This window comes from Gorilla gorilla, chromosome 9 (genome assembly GCF_029281585.2).
Source record: "Gorilla gorilla gorilla isolate KB3781 chromosome 9, NHGRI_mGorGor1-v2.1_pri, whole genome shotgun sequence".
Classification (NCBI taxonomy): domain Eukaryota; kingdom Metazoa; phylum Chordata; class Mammalia; order Primates; family Hominidae; genus Gorilla; species Gorilla gorilla.
The window spans coordinates 96,964,770-96,980,189 of NC_073233.2; the positions used below are offsets into that span (position 1 = coordinate 96,964,770).

The 15,420-nt window shown below is 35.0% G+C and overlaps 1 long non-coding RNA gene across 1 annotated transcript in view; it reads left to right on the forward strand.

Annotated features, from left to right (window-relative positions):
* LOC129525591 (uncharacterized) overlaps positions 1-12,944 on the forward strand; it is a 41,255-nt gene extending 28,311 nt beyond the window's left edge. The window contains exon 5 of the long non-coding RNA XR_008669989.1: positions 12,771-12,944. This is a non-coding gene — a long non-coding RNA (uncharacterized lncRNA). The remainder of the gene's footprint in view (positions 1-12,770) is intronic.
* The last annotated feature ends 2,476 nt before the right edge of the window (positions 12,945-15,420 follow it).

The following is a 15,420-nucleotide window of genomic DNA, read 5'->3' on the forward strand; positions in this document are numbered from 1 at the left end:
TTGTCTTTTCATATAATATATTGTACCTTTAATATATGCAGTGTCTTTTTTTCCTAATATTAGTAATTTGTATTTATTGATCCTTTTGAACAGAGATTAATTTTATTGATCTTTTTGAAGAAACAGCTTTCAGTGTCACCTTTTCTCGATTGTTTTTAGTTTCCTATTCTTATTGTACTGATTTCTATTTCATTAATTTATTCCCTTATATTTTTTCTCTCTTTATTTAGCGCTTACTCTTCTTATTCTAGTTCCTTAAGTTGAAGGCTTAGACCATTGATTCATTGCTTTATTCCCCTCTAATATTAATATTTAGTGCTATAAATTTATCTTTAAGTTATATCTAGCATTTTAATATATTGTACTTTTCTTTCCACTTATTTCATTTATATTTTAAAATTTCCCTTGAGATTTCTTTCTTATCCATGTGTTACTTACATTTCCAAATATTTGAAGATTTTCTCATTTCTTCCTTTATTTCAGTTTAGTTCCATTGTGCTTGATGTGCATACATGATTATAATCATTTTATTAATATTTTATAGGTCCAGGATATATATCTTGATGTGTTCTGTGCACATGTGAAATAATGCTTTATATGTTTTGTTGGCTATAATGTTCTATAAATAACAATTAGGTCAAGTTGGCTGATAGCTTAGTGCAGATCTCCTATATCCTTACAAATGTTTTTCTAATTATTTTATCAATTATTTTGAGAGAAGCATAGAACTCTACAAATATAATTGTGTATTTTCTATTTATTCTATTAGCTATTTCTTTTTGTATTTTGAACCTTGTTATTCTTCGCATACCCATTTTGGATTATCACATATTCTTATTGAATTTAACCCATCATAACCACATAACCACCTTTGTCTCTTATTCCGAAGTCAATTTGATTATAATTTGGCTAATATTTGCCTGGTATGTCATTGCAAATTGAATCCAGCCATATATTTTCAAAAGTGTAAGATATCATTATTAAACAAGTTTAATTTTATAAATCCAGCATTATGTCAGTGGAGACTAAATTACTGGAGAGTAATTTAATTAAGTATATAAACAAAATACAAAAAAGTAATAATTATCTCAACTGACCTACACAAATATTTGACAAATATTCAAAATTTATTCGTAATAAAAACTTGCATGACAGTAAGAATTGAAGAGAATTTTCTCAAACTATTAAAGTGTATCTTTGAAAAAACTCACGTAAGAGTGAAGAATTAAATGTTTTCTCTCTTGAAAATCAGAAACAAGTCAAAAATATTTTTTCTTTCTAAAATCTCTTTAATATTGTACTGGAGATAGATCATTACTAAAACAATATGACAAGATAAAGACAATGTATATGAATTTGAAAGGAATAAATGAGTATTTATAGATGTCATGATAGTCTATGTAAAAATTCCCACAAAATACACCCCTCAAAAGCTACTAGAACTAATCAGTTTAACAAAATCACAGAACAGAAAGTTTACATGCAAAATGTAGTTGTATTTTTTTACACTATCCATGGTGTTATTAAGAGAAGTCAAAAGAGGTGCTTAGCACACAAAATTTAGGATGGCAATCACTTTCAAGGCTGCAGTACTAGCAAGGAACAATTTTAAATTAAAATTTTAAAAATGTTTGCAGTACCATCAAAACCCTAAAATAATTAGTGATGAATCTGTAAGATAAGATACAAAGTTGAAATTATAAGGGTAGAATCAGATTTTTTTTGTTTTGTTTTGGTAAGAGCTAGTGGTTGGGGAAGAGTAATTCCAAAATTAAACCAGGGAAGATTCTATGTCTTGACTATGGTAGGGGTTACAAAACCTCATACAGCTGGCCAAATTTATGTAACTAAATTATTTAAAAGAGTATATACTCTGTGCACATTGAACATCAATAAACTTGACCTCATCTGCAAAATATGTCAATGAAGAAATATGAATTGCATAAAACCTAGTATTGATTAATCACATCAGATTACTATATTAGTGATTCAAATGAATGTCTTGGTTTAGAATGATACCACGTGGTCACTATCAGCTTTCTCACATTCACCTATTTTAACACTCACTATGCTATCACTTATTCATTTGTTCACTAAATCATCCTCACATTTATCTGTTCAACAAATCTTAATGTATGTGCTGCAGGACAATCATTGTACGTAATAGAATAACCTAAGGGAATAGATTCAGGGGTCCTTTTATCTGAGTCACAGTTCACCTCTATTTTATCAGTGTGACCTCAGGGAGTTATATTATGTGTGATGCTCATGTTTTTTCATCTGTAAAATAATGTTAATATTTACCTCCATGTAAAGTTGTCTTGGCACAGTGATTCTGTGGTATATCATGTGTGATTCTCATGTTTTTTCATCTGTAAAATAAGGTTAATAATATTCACCTCTTTGTAAAGTTCTCTTGGCACAGTGTCTGGCACATATACATAATAGAAAGTAAGATATTTTCCCTTCCCTTCCCTTTATGCCAGCATTTCTACGGTATGACTTCTGTGCTTTTGGTGTCAGAATCACTTGCTATATATTAAAATCTAATCTTTGAGAATATAATTGCAGAAAGTACAATTTATTAAGCATTGAAATTGGGCATGCAATGATCATCTGACGCCCCTAGGCTTCACTTGTTTTCACCTTCTGCCTCCATTCTTTTTTTTTTTTTTCCACAAGCAAAATTCCCACCTGCACAATCTCCCTTAACCTCCAAAAACAATTTTAACCTTGAACTATGATGGGTTTTATTTTCCTAAAAGTGTCATCAGAGGGCCTTCTGTATTATTTTGAGGGTGCTTAAGAATTCAGATTTTGAACGTCCATCCAGACCCACTGAACTATAATTTGGGGAGGTAGGAATTCAGGAATCTTCATCTAAATAAGCCTCCCAGGTTATTCTTATGCTCTGTTAACATTTGAGAACTTTAGCCAAACCCAACAATCACACTTTCCAAAACTCTGATGATATTTGGGCTCAGTTCTGGCAACCCAATTCATACCTACTGTCCTGTTCCTGATCCTCACTATCTAAGCAGCAGGACTGGGAGACCTCATTGTATTTTTACTATGCAGATTTTGTCTCAAACCTGCAGCCCCATGATGAGGGTTGTTTCCTACTGATATCTCTTAATTCTAAAAGTATTGATTGGTCAACTAGTGGGTGTCAGGTCCTAATATAAGCGAGGATATAGCAGTGACAAAAGAAAAAACAAACAAAACATGTTTTCCTGGAGCTTAGTTTTTAATAATATAGACAGTCAACTAAGAAAATTGAATAAACATAGCATGTTAGATGGTAAAAATGCATTAAAGAGAAAAGGGAAACAAGGATGGACATAGAAATTTGAAGATATTTTAAGCAAGATGACAAGGAAAGGCCACACGAGGAGGTGCTGGTTTACCTGCTGCTGCTTGTGCTTTCTAATATTGCTGAATGAAAAGTAATATTTTCATTGTTATTGACATGCCTACCCTCTTATTGGAAGCATGACAGTAATTTAGCATGTCCCTGGCCTCATACAGCCTGCTTGCCTGGCCCACCACATGAAGTCTCTTGCCATAGCCTTAAGATGTCAGATTCCGTGAATGGACTTGGTTTTCTAGAGCCAGGAGCTGGGTCTGGCTATGTTTTCTGCCCCATGTCACTTTTCCTAAATTGGCCATTACCAACCACACTTAGAATAGATTCACCTGGATTTGAAGGGTTAATTGCAGTGACAGGCTACCACCAGAAGAGGGTAGCAGAGGGTTGCAGAGTAAGAGCTGCTGCTGGCCTAGGTCTTCCCCTACTGAAGAATGAAGTTGTCTTCCAACAAATGACTAATATAGTCAGTCAAGAGGTGAGTTCACTGGCTAAAGCAATGGCCTGAGAAGAATGTTATTTATAAGAGCTGGGACTGGTCTTGAATTTCACATGCCTTCGAAGAAATAGGGAGTATAGTGTATCAGAGACGATTCTAGTGCCCTTAGATAATATAGATCCCTAAAGTATATCCCATAACATGAATGTCTACTCTACTATGGCCTCTGTCTATTCTTCAGGTTCCTCTCCTGTCATTCCTACCCATTCAGCCCCTGTTAAGTTCCACCCAATGAAGAACACAATGGCTTCTAAGCATACCATGAGATCTCAAGATTCAGACCGTACTTTTCTTTCTTTCCAAAGTAAACATTTATTAATCTCAAGTCCCTTGCTTAAACTGGGTATGTAAAACTGAAGCCTCGGATCATTCCCTTATTTGGGAATAACATGAAGGTGGGACCCAAGACCACCTCTGGGGTTTATCGCTGCAATTCCAGGGACTAGCACAGTACCTGGTACCTTATAAACACTCAATAATTTTTATTGCAAAAATTAATCAGTTTATTATATGAGGTAATTAACACAAATGGGAATTATTACAGTTCTTCTTTCTTAAAAGGGCAGCAGGATGACAAATTTTATTTCTACCTTGTGCTCTGCAGAAACCAGATAATAATACCTCCTCTGTGAGGCATACCTAGCAGGAAGCCTCCCACATATTGAATGCTTTGAGCAGTCCCCTAACAGTGATATCAAGCAGATAAAGTTGAAAATGTATTAGAGGGAAGCAGTAGTTTCTTAAAATGATCATCACCCATGACCCTTGGTTCAAACCAACCCAGAGGTCATCCTTGTCCCTTGTGTTCCTCAGGGCCAGGACACTGCCACCTGTCAACTGCAGCAGATTTGCCGGCATCTCTCTCACAACAAAACTAACAGGAATTCTGGTTTAAAAGCCACACAATATTCTTACCATCTAAAGCCGAAAAAATAAAACAGAGAAAGGAATAAGGATTGAGGTTTTTTTTTTTTTCCTTTCCGACAATGTTGTAAAAATGAACAAAATAAGACAAAGCATTTATCTTTCTTAACCTTTATAAGATACCTGTAAAAATGTATTATTTTAATTATTATCATTTTCCTCATTTCTGAGAGGCAGTGAAATAAAGGGACGTAAAAAGGCTTGTTTGGGTCAGCCACTGAGGTCTTTTCATTTCAGAGCCCAGGTTTGTTTGTTTGCTTCTCTTCTGCCATGTTGCCTCAATTCAATTTAGTGTAACTCATGTATTGTGTTTTATAATTTACAAAGTGTGCTAACATTGATTTTCTAACTTATCCATCATAAGTACCCTATTGTACAGATAAAATACTAGTTCTATCTTTGGACAGATAAGGATACTGAAGTCATAACAAGAACACATGAATTTTGACTATAAATATGGTCTTCCTTGAACAAATGGGCCCCCCTTGCAAAACGATTCAGTCTGCTTAAATTATAACCTAAGAATAGGCCAAAAGCAGGTCTTTGCAAGGTGAAATCTGTGCTTTTAGTCTTACATGGGTGCTTAACTGCAACTCAAACTTGTGCATATATAAGGCAGTAAAAACTTATACAAAAATTGCATTTTCTTTATTCAAAATGCAGAAAAGGAAGCAAAAATCAACATTATCATTTAATCACAGTCCCCACTGCTCTCTCATGTATTTGTGTTGGGGAGGGAGGTTGTGGATAGCATTAGTATCATTATTATCAGATAAGTAGAGGAAGAATACAGACCAGGTGGAATTGGCCCAGTTGTTTGGCAGAGTGAATTAATGAGTTTTGGGTTGTTTAAAAAAAAAAAAAAAAAGTAAACGTTAGTGCTTACTTTGGCAATAGGGTCTTATAAGGATTAAATTAGTTACATAAGAAAATTAGGGGGATACATTTGGTTTTACCTGAATTAATACCAGGAGGTAATAAAGGGAAATTCCCACAATAGCAAAGAATGATCCTTTGACAGACCTGAAATCCAAATTGAAACATGACTATGAGAACTGACCTTCCTCATAATGTCAGCAATATCAGAGAGAAACTCAAGTATGGAACGTGGGGTTCAAGCTAATGCAATGCAGAAATTAAGAAGTAGGGAGAGCCTAACTGAGATATAGATTATACTTGAAAATCGCAAGATGACTAGTCAATTTTTATTGAGCAATTATTGTATGCCAGCCTTATTTAATGCATTTTCCATACATTTTTAATTATCACAATTCTATTAAGTAAATACAATGATCATCAACACTGTATAAATGAACAATGAGGCTTAGAGATTTTAATTTTTTCTCAAAATCCCACAGGAAATAGAATCAGGCTGGGAATAGTTAGGTCTATCTGATCCAAGTGCCTGTGACCTTAATTATTGTTCTTCATAACTTCAAGAACCTGGAAATATAATTTATAGCAGAAACTTTTTATCTCTAAATTATTCATTGATTTATATTCAACTCTGTCACATAGAGTTAACAAGACTTCCAAAAATTATGCTAATAAAGCCATTGCTTAGGATGCTTCCTTATTATCACCACTTAAATTATAATCAAAATGAGCTATTTCAATGAAATTATCTCACAGTTTGCAAGTTTCTCTTCATTATACCCAGGAACCAAATGCATATGTCAAGGAAAAGCTTAGGTGAGGCTTTCCTATTTAGCTTTTAGAAATGTTGACTTCCAAGGACAAATTGGTATTATAGAATTGTTTAACAACGCTCAGGTTATTTGCATCTATATAATGGAAGTGTGAAGCAGCCTCCATATGCAAAGAGATAATGATGGTTCTGTACCTACAGCTAGTTTGAAAATGTTCATTTCAATAAGCATGTCCTCTGTGACTGGCTGTGGTGTCTCACACCTGTAATCCCAGAACTTTGGGAGCTGAGGCGGGAGGATCATTTGAGGCCAGGAGTTCCAGACTAACCCAGGCAGCATAGTGAGATCTTGTTTCTATAAAACAAAACAAAAAATAAGTATGTTCTCTGAGTTGGGCTGTGATTGGTTGTGGCACTGGGGATGAGGAGAAAGGACTAAAAATAAAGGTTACATTTGAACCCTATCCAGGAAGAATGTATGCTTCGAATGAAGAGACTAATTTATTACATATTAAATAACAGAATTTTTTCAAGAAAATTCACTAGGGAATGATAATATGCTGCTTTCATAATGTAAATGGATACCAATTCCTCAGTGATTTCTACTGCCAGGCATGATGAAAGAAAGTTTTCATAGACTATTGTATTTAATCCTCACAACTGTTCTATAAAGTATTTATTCTTTACTTTCATCTTATGAATGAGGAAACCCAGATTCTGTCATGGTCATGGATATTTTGGGAATGAAAGGTATGGGCTTTCAGTTTGAGTGTATGAAGTTCTTGGCTTCCTTTCAATCTGGGATCCAGTGGGTCTTTGAAATATTATCGTCTAGAACAAATATGAAATTACTTCCACCTATCAAAATCATATAATGTCTTACAGTGCCTGCTATGTCTTATTCACTCTAAAATTGCCTTGTTGGATTATTAATGTATCAGTTAGGAGTGTTTGGCGATGCAGGTAAAGAAAACCTGTTAAACGATGACTTAAGATACATGGATTACAGCTCTCACATAACAAGCAGTCTGGCAGTAAGATGCTGCCAGTGTGGTTGAAAGGTTCAGTGAAAGCTGAGCCAACATTATATTGTTCTCTTTGCTGTTTCCCATGGTGACCTGAATGCTGCCCCAATTTCAAGTATCATATTTTCATGGCAGTAAGAATGAGTAAAGGGATCAGTTCATCTCTGTGGGTCTCCAGGTAGCTAAAATCACAACAATAATAACCATAATAATAACTTCAATGCATTTGTTGCTGCCTGTTTGCCAGGTTGTGTAATATTTTTCTATAGTTTTTCACATAACTCTTATAATAAAATGAGATGGCACTATTACTATCCTCATTTTACATATTATAAAATTGAGACACAGAAAAGTAATGTCATATAGTCAAGGTCCTATAATTAGTAATAATGAAAAGCAAGAATGCAGCTCTGTTCTTTCTGGCTCTAAATGTGGTGTTTTTAATCCTGTGCTATGCTGATTCTTACAATCAGTAGATAAGGGCTTGAATATATGGTTATGCATCTAACCTTTAGAGCCTATTTGAGGTGTCTCCTTCTACATCAATCCCTTCATAACCCACCACACTTTCAAATTCCCTTTCCCCTCTTTTCATTTGCTATGTATTTGTCACATCTTTTACAGCACTGTATTCTTTATTCTATTAGTCATTTACCACACTTTCTTATTTCTCAGATTCAGTTCTAAGAACCTAGTAGGCAGGATCCATGTCCATTATTAAGCTCCAGCATGCCGCAGGTGTTTAGTAAATGTGTGTTGAGAAGTCAGCTGAAACCCCTCTCCTCTGGTCCTGCTACTTGCTACCTAAACTCTCTCAGTGCCATTTTAAAAAGTATGCTGAAGCTGGGATTTCCTTTGGCTAAGTCCTATTGCTTGGCTTCTTTTTTGACTAGATACGCTAGTCATTAAACATAATTTATGATTTTTGGAAATATAAATAGGAATACAGTAAGTCAATGACTGTTATACTCAGCTGTTCTCACTAATAATCTATAAAGTAAAAAACACAGCCTTTTTTCCCCCTTCATGACTTCTCAGCACACATTTACTAAACACCTATGGCATGCTGGTGCTTAATAATGGACATGGATCCTGCCCACTAGCTTCTTAGAATTGAATCTGAGAATTCTATAAAACAAGTAAGTAGTCTGTCTTTGTGGTACACGAAGTATTTGTAATTTATAAGGTACTGATCCTTTTAGAATCAATGTAATAATAATTGTCCCTATCTCGTTGCACATGACATCTCCTTACTCTAGAGCCATTCTTATATATCTAATATTCATCAGGTGTCTTCACGGTGCTGTCTCATCTGTTAATTATTTCCTTTACCCATAAAGTATTTAATAACATATTCTGTGTATGTCACTGTATAAGACACTGGGAATATAAAAATATTTCAATATAACTATTAAGAAGAATCATATTCAAGGCACATTAACAGGCAAAGGAAGGAGTTGATGTTCATTAGGGTGGTATGGAAGGCATTATAGAAATTATGTGAACAACATCTTGAAGGAGGATAAGAATGTTATCAGATAGACAAGGAGGTAATAGGATGAAGGAAAAATTAGATATAAAGATGTTAAAAAATGTGACACTTTGGGGAAATGTAAATAATCATATGTGTGCTAAGTATGAATGGCAACAAAGGAGTGTAAAAGCCAAGTTAACACAGTAAGTTTTCAATAAGTCATTGTACAACATACCAGTTCAAGGTGCTTTCAGTCCTTCTGCAGACAAGAGCTCAGGGAAAATTAAGTAGCAGAAACCATGTCTAGATACTACTGTTGTTTAGCGATCATATGGATTCTACCTTTTTTTTTTTTTTTTTTTTTTTTTGAGATAGAGTCTGGCTCTCACCCAGTCTGGAGTGCAGTGGCACGATCTTGACTCACTGCAACCTCCCGCCTCCCAGGTTCAGGCAATTCTCCTGCCCAGAAAGTAGCTGGGACCACAAGCGCACACCACCACACCCGGCTAATTTTTGTATTTGTAGTAGAGACGGGGTTTCACCATGTTGGTCAGGCTGGTCTTGAACTGCTAACCTCAAGTGATCCACCCACCTCTACCTCCCAAAGTGATGGGATTACAGGTGTGAGCCATACTCTCGGCCTTCCACTTCAATTTTTATCAGGTGAGACAATAAGACAGGGTGATGCTCAGATCAGTTTCACCACATACCATTATTCTGGACATGTGGTGTATTAGTTATCTATTTTTGATGAGTAGAATACCCCCAACACTTATCAGCTTAAATCAACATTTTATTCATATTAATAGTTTATGAGAATCAGGGATCCTGGAGCAGATTTGTGAAGGGTTTGAACTCAAGGTCTCACACAAGGTGGCAGTCAAGCTGTCAGCTGGGGCTGCAATCATCTGGAGGGTTGACATGGGCTACAGAATGTGATTCAAATATCAATTGTATAGGTTTATAATGAGAGAAAGAGAGAGAGAGAGAGAGAATTTTCAATATCTTTTATGTCCTATAGATTCCAAAGTGTCACCCTATCTCTTCTGTTTTATTCTATCAGACACACAGACCTTCCATAATAGAATGTGGGACAGAAATACACAAGGACATGAGTACTAGGAGGTGGGGATTAGTTGGGGGTATCTTACAGGATTATTACCACAGTGTGCCCTGTGGCTGTAATGATATGCATACCTCCCACATGTGAAACACACACTTCTATATACATTTACAATTCGTTTTCAATAAAAGAGAGAAATGAGTGGCACATACTAGTCTTGGTTTCTAGCAATTCTGAGATCCAACTGGGAAAATGTAGCAAGTTCTTTGATTAAGTCTCAGTTTGCTTCTGCCCAGAAGTCATAGCCCTTGGCTTTCCCTTCTGGATTCTTGTTTCCACTGAACCACTCTTCCTTTTATAGGAGATGTAGTATGTATTTCCAGGTAAGTAGTCCTTTCAGCCTATTTCCTGCTAGGAGAAATTTGGCAGGCCCAAAGGCCTTTCATTTTGTACTCCTTCTGTCCCTTTTCATCCAAGCTGGCACTGTTTCTATTGATATATTATCTTAAAAACTTTTTAAATCTCTTGTGAATCTTCTTGCAGTTCATTCCGTTAGGTAAAATCCACACCCACAAATTTCTCCAAAATAAGCCCTTCTTTACCTTGGATCTCTACAGATAACACTCCTAGAAGCCCAGTCTGTCTGGAAGGACTTTTACCTGACAGAATGGTGTATGTGGAAGTACCATCTTCAAATTATCTAAGATAAACATAATTTTTAAACATGGTATTTACTGCATCTTTGGACCTTGTTTTCCTTGCTCTTTGTTCAGAGGCCATGTCTTAATTTTAAAATCTTTTGCTACCTGTGGAAGCTTAAAAATTTAAAACTATGAAATCTCAACTTTTTACACATATATTAGCCTTTCGTTTTATTTACTTCTCTCATTTCTCATTTACTATAAGTAGCAGGAAAAAAAAGAACACATGCTCAACATTTCAATGAACACTCTTCTTAATATCATTTCAGCTTGTAACCACTTCCTAGTTTTCAAGTTTTTAGATATTTGTTATGATAGCATACCCACATTGCAGTAGCAGAATCAGTATTACTTATCTAGCCTGCATAAAGTATTACTCCAAAATTCAGTGATTAAACATTTAATATCTAACATAATTTCTAAATATTAGGAAACTGAGTAGTGTAGCTAGTGATTCTGGCTCAAGATCACTCAGAAGGTTGCAGCCAAATATATGCTGAAGCTGTAGTCATCCGGAAGGTTGACTGGGGCTGGAGGAGCCAATCCAAGTCACTTGCATGGCAGTTGGTGGGAGGCCTCAGCTCCCTGTGACATGGACCTCTCCATATGACTGCTCATACAATGGCAGTTGGCTTTTCCCAGAGTAAGTTATTTTAGAAAGGTCTCCAGAATCACAAGCTGGCATTTCTTTGTTTCTACTTTATTCTATTGGACACACAGACCAGCCCTGATATATTTTTGGAGGCAACAAAGCAAAGGAATGAGCATCAGAAGGAAGATCTATGAGGTCCATCTTAGAGGCTGGCAACTATGCGTGGGTATAGTCACAGTCTCTACCTTCAGTGCTTTCATATGTGAAAGAAGCGGTTTTATATCTGTTGTGGAAAACACAGGTAATTAATTCAGCAGGTTAATTCTGTTTGATTTCTATAAAATTTGGAGGGGGAAGGGCGGGAGCTGCGAGTCTAATCTGATAAAACATAGTAAAAAGTATTTTCTGCTGTAACACATTTCAGACAATTCTTTTAAGGGGATAGATTATCCTCTATTTCTTCCTCATAAAATAAGAAATTATGTTACCTTATGGGCTAAAGTGCATATTCAAATTATGGAATTTATTTTTGATTAAGGAGAATGAGTGGAAGAGAGAAACTAACAATTTGATAAAACTCTTAAAAAGTAGAGACATTGTACCATGTCTGTATCAAGGTCAATATTATTTAATCCTTACCATAACACTGTAAGGTAATGATAATATCCCTCATTTTACACTTCCAGAAAATAGAGCGATGAAAATTTGAGAAACTTAGTTTAAACCATACAGCTAACTTTTCATTTACAACCATTATAGAATAATAGGGACTGGTTTTCCTTTTCATCTTAAGTTGTTGAACTTAAAAAATGGGCGTAATATATGCAAAAATAGTTTTCAGTTATTTCACAACCACTATTTAGGACAAGTAATTACCAAGATATGGGAAATTTCAAGGTGAGCCCTACTATTATGCCAGGTTGCTTTCTGGATAATGTCCAGGTTTTAGCATGGGAATTGGAGTCCTGAGAAAGCCTGGCACTCTTTCTCTCTATCAAAGTGACAGGATTGCAATATGAAGAGGTTGTGGTGGCTACAATTTTGGGGTCAGGTACCAGAGCAGAGAGTGGCATACAGTGGAGGGAACTACGTTGTTTGCTCTAATTTGGCCTCGAGGTGTTTTTCTGGATCGTGACTATAATCAGCAGCTTTACTCTCATGGGGATCCAAGGGATGTGGTTTTGAATGTTTGCAGTTTGCCTTTTGGGGGATACTTTTTTTATCCTGGCGAATAACCTAATGCCTAAGTATCTGACCCATGACCAGGTGTTCCTCTCAAAATGTGTTGTTTATACTCACATATACCCGTGTATATCTTTTCTTACCCTTGTCCAGTTTATTTCTACCATCATATCTACTCTTAAGGAGAGCCTTGACCAGGAGAAAAGTTAGGTCCATGTGGGTAAGTCAGGTGAGACACAGAGGAGTCAACAGAACAAAAACACATAAAATAACAGAAGCCATTTATTATTTACAGGTCATCAAAAGAGAAGTACCAACAAGGGCCAATGGAAAGATCGCAGGGGACATGTGTTCAACCTGAAAGTGAGGAGCCGGAGAGACAGACGGACCTATGGGCCAAGGCCTTTACAGGGATCCGGGGTGTTATCCAAGGAACTTTCCTGTGGAGAGTTCTAATTCATGGGTTTAAAACAAGCATTCAGTGGGGCCATACTGTGACTAAGAGGTAATCGTTAAGAGATATCTATGCAGTCCATGTGGAGTGTGGGAGTCAGTAGGGCAAGTCAAGTAGAATGTATCTCTAAATCCCACAGGGAGGTGATCACCAGCTGTAGTTGTATAAGGCACATATCTGTCTTTTATAATGAAAAACTGGGAGGAAGCAGAAAAGTGTAAGTTGTGTTAAGAGTAGCTAAGCCTTGCTTCTGGTATGAGAAAGTTAAACATATATTCAAAATGGATACCAAGGTGACATAAAATTACAAGAATTCACTACAGCCTACATAAAAAGCAGGCGAGATCTATATAGAGTTCCACGTGAATCTTCCACTGAGTAATGGCTGTGCATGAGTGTGATGAATTAATCAAGACCAAGGAAAGAAACACCACAAAGAGGCGAGAGGAAGAAGCTGTGAAGCTCACAAATGGCCAGAAACAGTTTGTGTTCCCACTAAACAGGGTGAAAAATGTCACCATAATTCATGAAGCATCAGGTAGAGGACTCAGGAGGCTATCACCTGAATAGGGTGGAAAAAAACGGCACTGTTCCAGACCAACTTAAGAAAGCTAAGAAAGCAGGCTTCAAAGGAAAAAGCTGATCCTAAGAAATTGAACTGCACCACAGAACCACAGAATAAAGCTCAAGAATATTTAAGGAAACTAATACCTAGTACTCATCAAGCTAAAGTTCACAATGCCTGACATCTAATAAAATATTGACAGATGTGAAGGAAGCAGAAAATATATGACCACTAATAAGGAGAAAAATAAATCAATAAAAAACAAAAAGACGCAGGTGACAATTAGTAAACAAGAACATAAAAGAGTTAAAATACATTCCATATGGTAAAGAAAGTAGGCAAAACCATGACCACTTTAAAGAGAAGCATAGAAGACAGAAAAATGCAAAATTGAATTTCCAGAGATAAAAACTAATTGAATGAGATGAAAACTATCCTAAAGAGGGTAAGGAGCAGAATAGACACACTGGGAAAAAATATTGGTGAAATTGATGCATAATAAAAGAAACTGTCTAAAATGAAACACATAGGTAAAAGTAGTTAAAAAATCATAGCATCAGAGAGTTATGGAAAAAAACTAACTCTGCCTCATATTATGCATAACTGGGGCCATAGAAAGGCATTAAAATACATGAAAAAATAATTGCCAATACACATCATAATGAAATTGATTAAAAATTGGTAAAGAGAAATATTAAGGGTATCCAGAGATAAAACAGAGATATTTTGTGCAGAGAATCAGAGGTAAAAATGACAAGGAAATTATTTATTGTTAGAAACAAGGCTTGTCAGAAGACAATGAGGCAGTATCCTGAAACTTCTGGAAACAAACAAAACAGTCAACTAAGAATTCTGTGACCAATGAATAGGTCTAACAAAAATGAAGATAAAATAAAGTGTTTTTCAAATATAAAATGTTGAAATAATTCAACAACAGGTTTTCACTAAAACAAATTTTAAAGAAAGTCCTTCAGACAGAAAAAAATAATAGATGGCAAATACGTGAATGAATATATTTTCTCTTTTAAAAATATGTTTGAAGATAATTGACAATACAAAAACAATAACAATGTATTATATAGAGTTTATGAAATATGTACAAATAAAATTTATATTAACAACATTACAAAGAATTTCAGAATAAAGTGCTCTGGTGTTACCATTGTACAGAGAGTATATCACTAAATAATTTAAAAATGTATGCTATAAATCCTAAAAGAACTATAAATCCTAAAGAATAACTATTCATATTTTATTAATACATAGGTAAAACTAATAAACTAAGAAAGAAGATAAAGCAAAATAGTTAAAAATGTTGAATTAATCTAAAATAAGTCAGAAAATGAGAAAAATATTGATAAAGTAAAAATGAGACAAATGGGAATAAATAGCAAGATGGAAGATGTAATCCAAACTATATTTGTAATCATATCAAATGTAAATGATGTAAACACCAATCAAAAAGCAGAAAAATCAGATTGAATGTTATCAAGGCTCTGTGCTGCCTAAAATAAATTCATCTTAATTATAAAGACAAATCAAATGATAGGAAATACTATATCATGCTAACACTATCAAAAGAAAGGTAGAATGGCAAACTTAATATCACAGTATAATTCAGAGTAAAAATTATTAGAAAGAATAACTGAATAATTTTATAATTAAAAAGAATTAATTCATCAAGAAGATAATAATGCATCTAATAGCAGAACTTCACAGGACAGAAAGCATAATCTTATACTAATAAAAGGAGGAATAAATTCAAAATGTATTTGAGCATATCTTTCAACATTTCACAGAACAAGTAGACAGACAATTAGCAAAGATATATATAACTTTAACCTCACTATCAACTTACCTGATTTATTTGATATTTATGCAACTCTTCATCCAACATCATAATATGTGTATCATACAAGTACATAA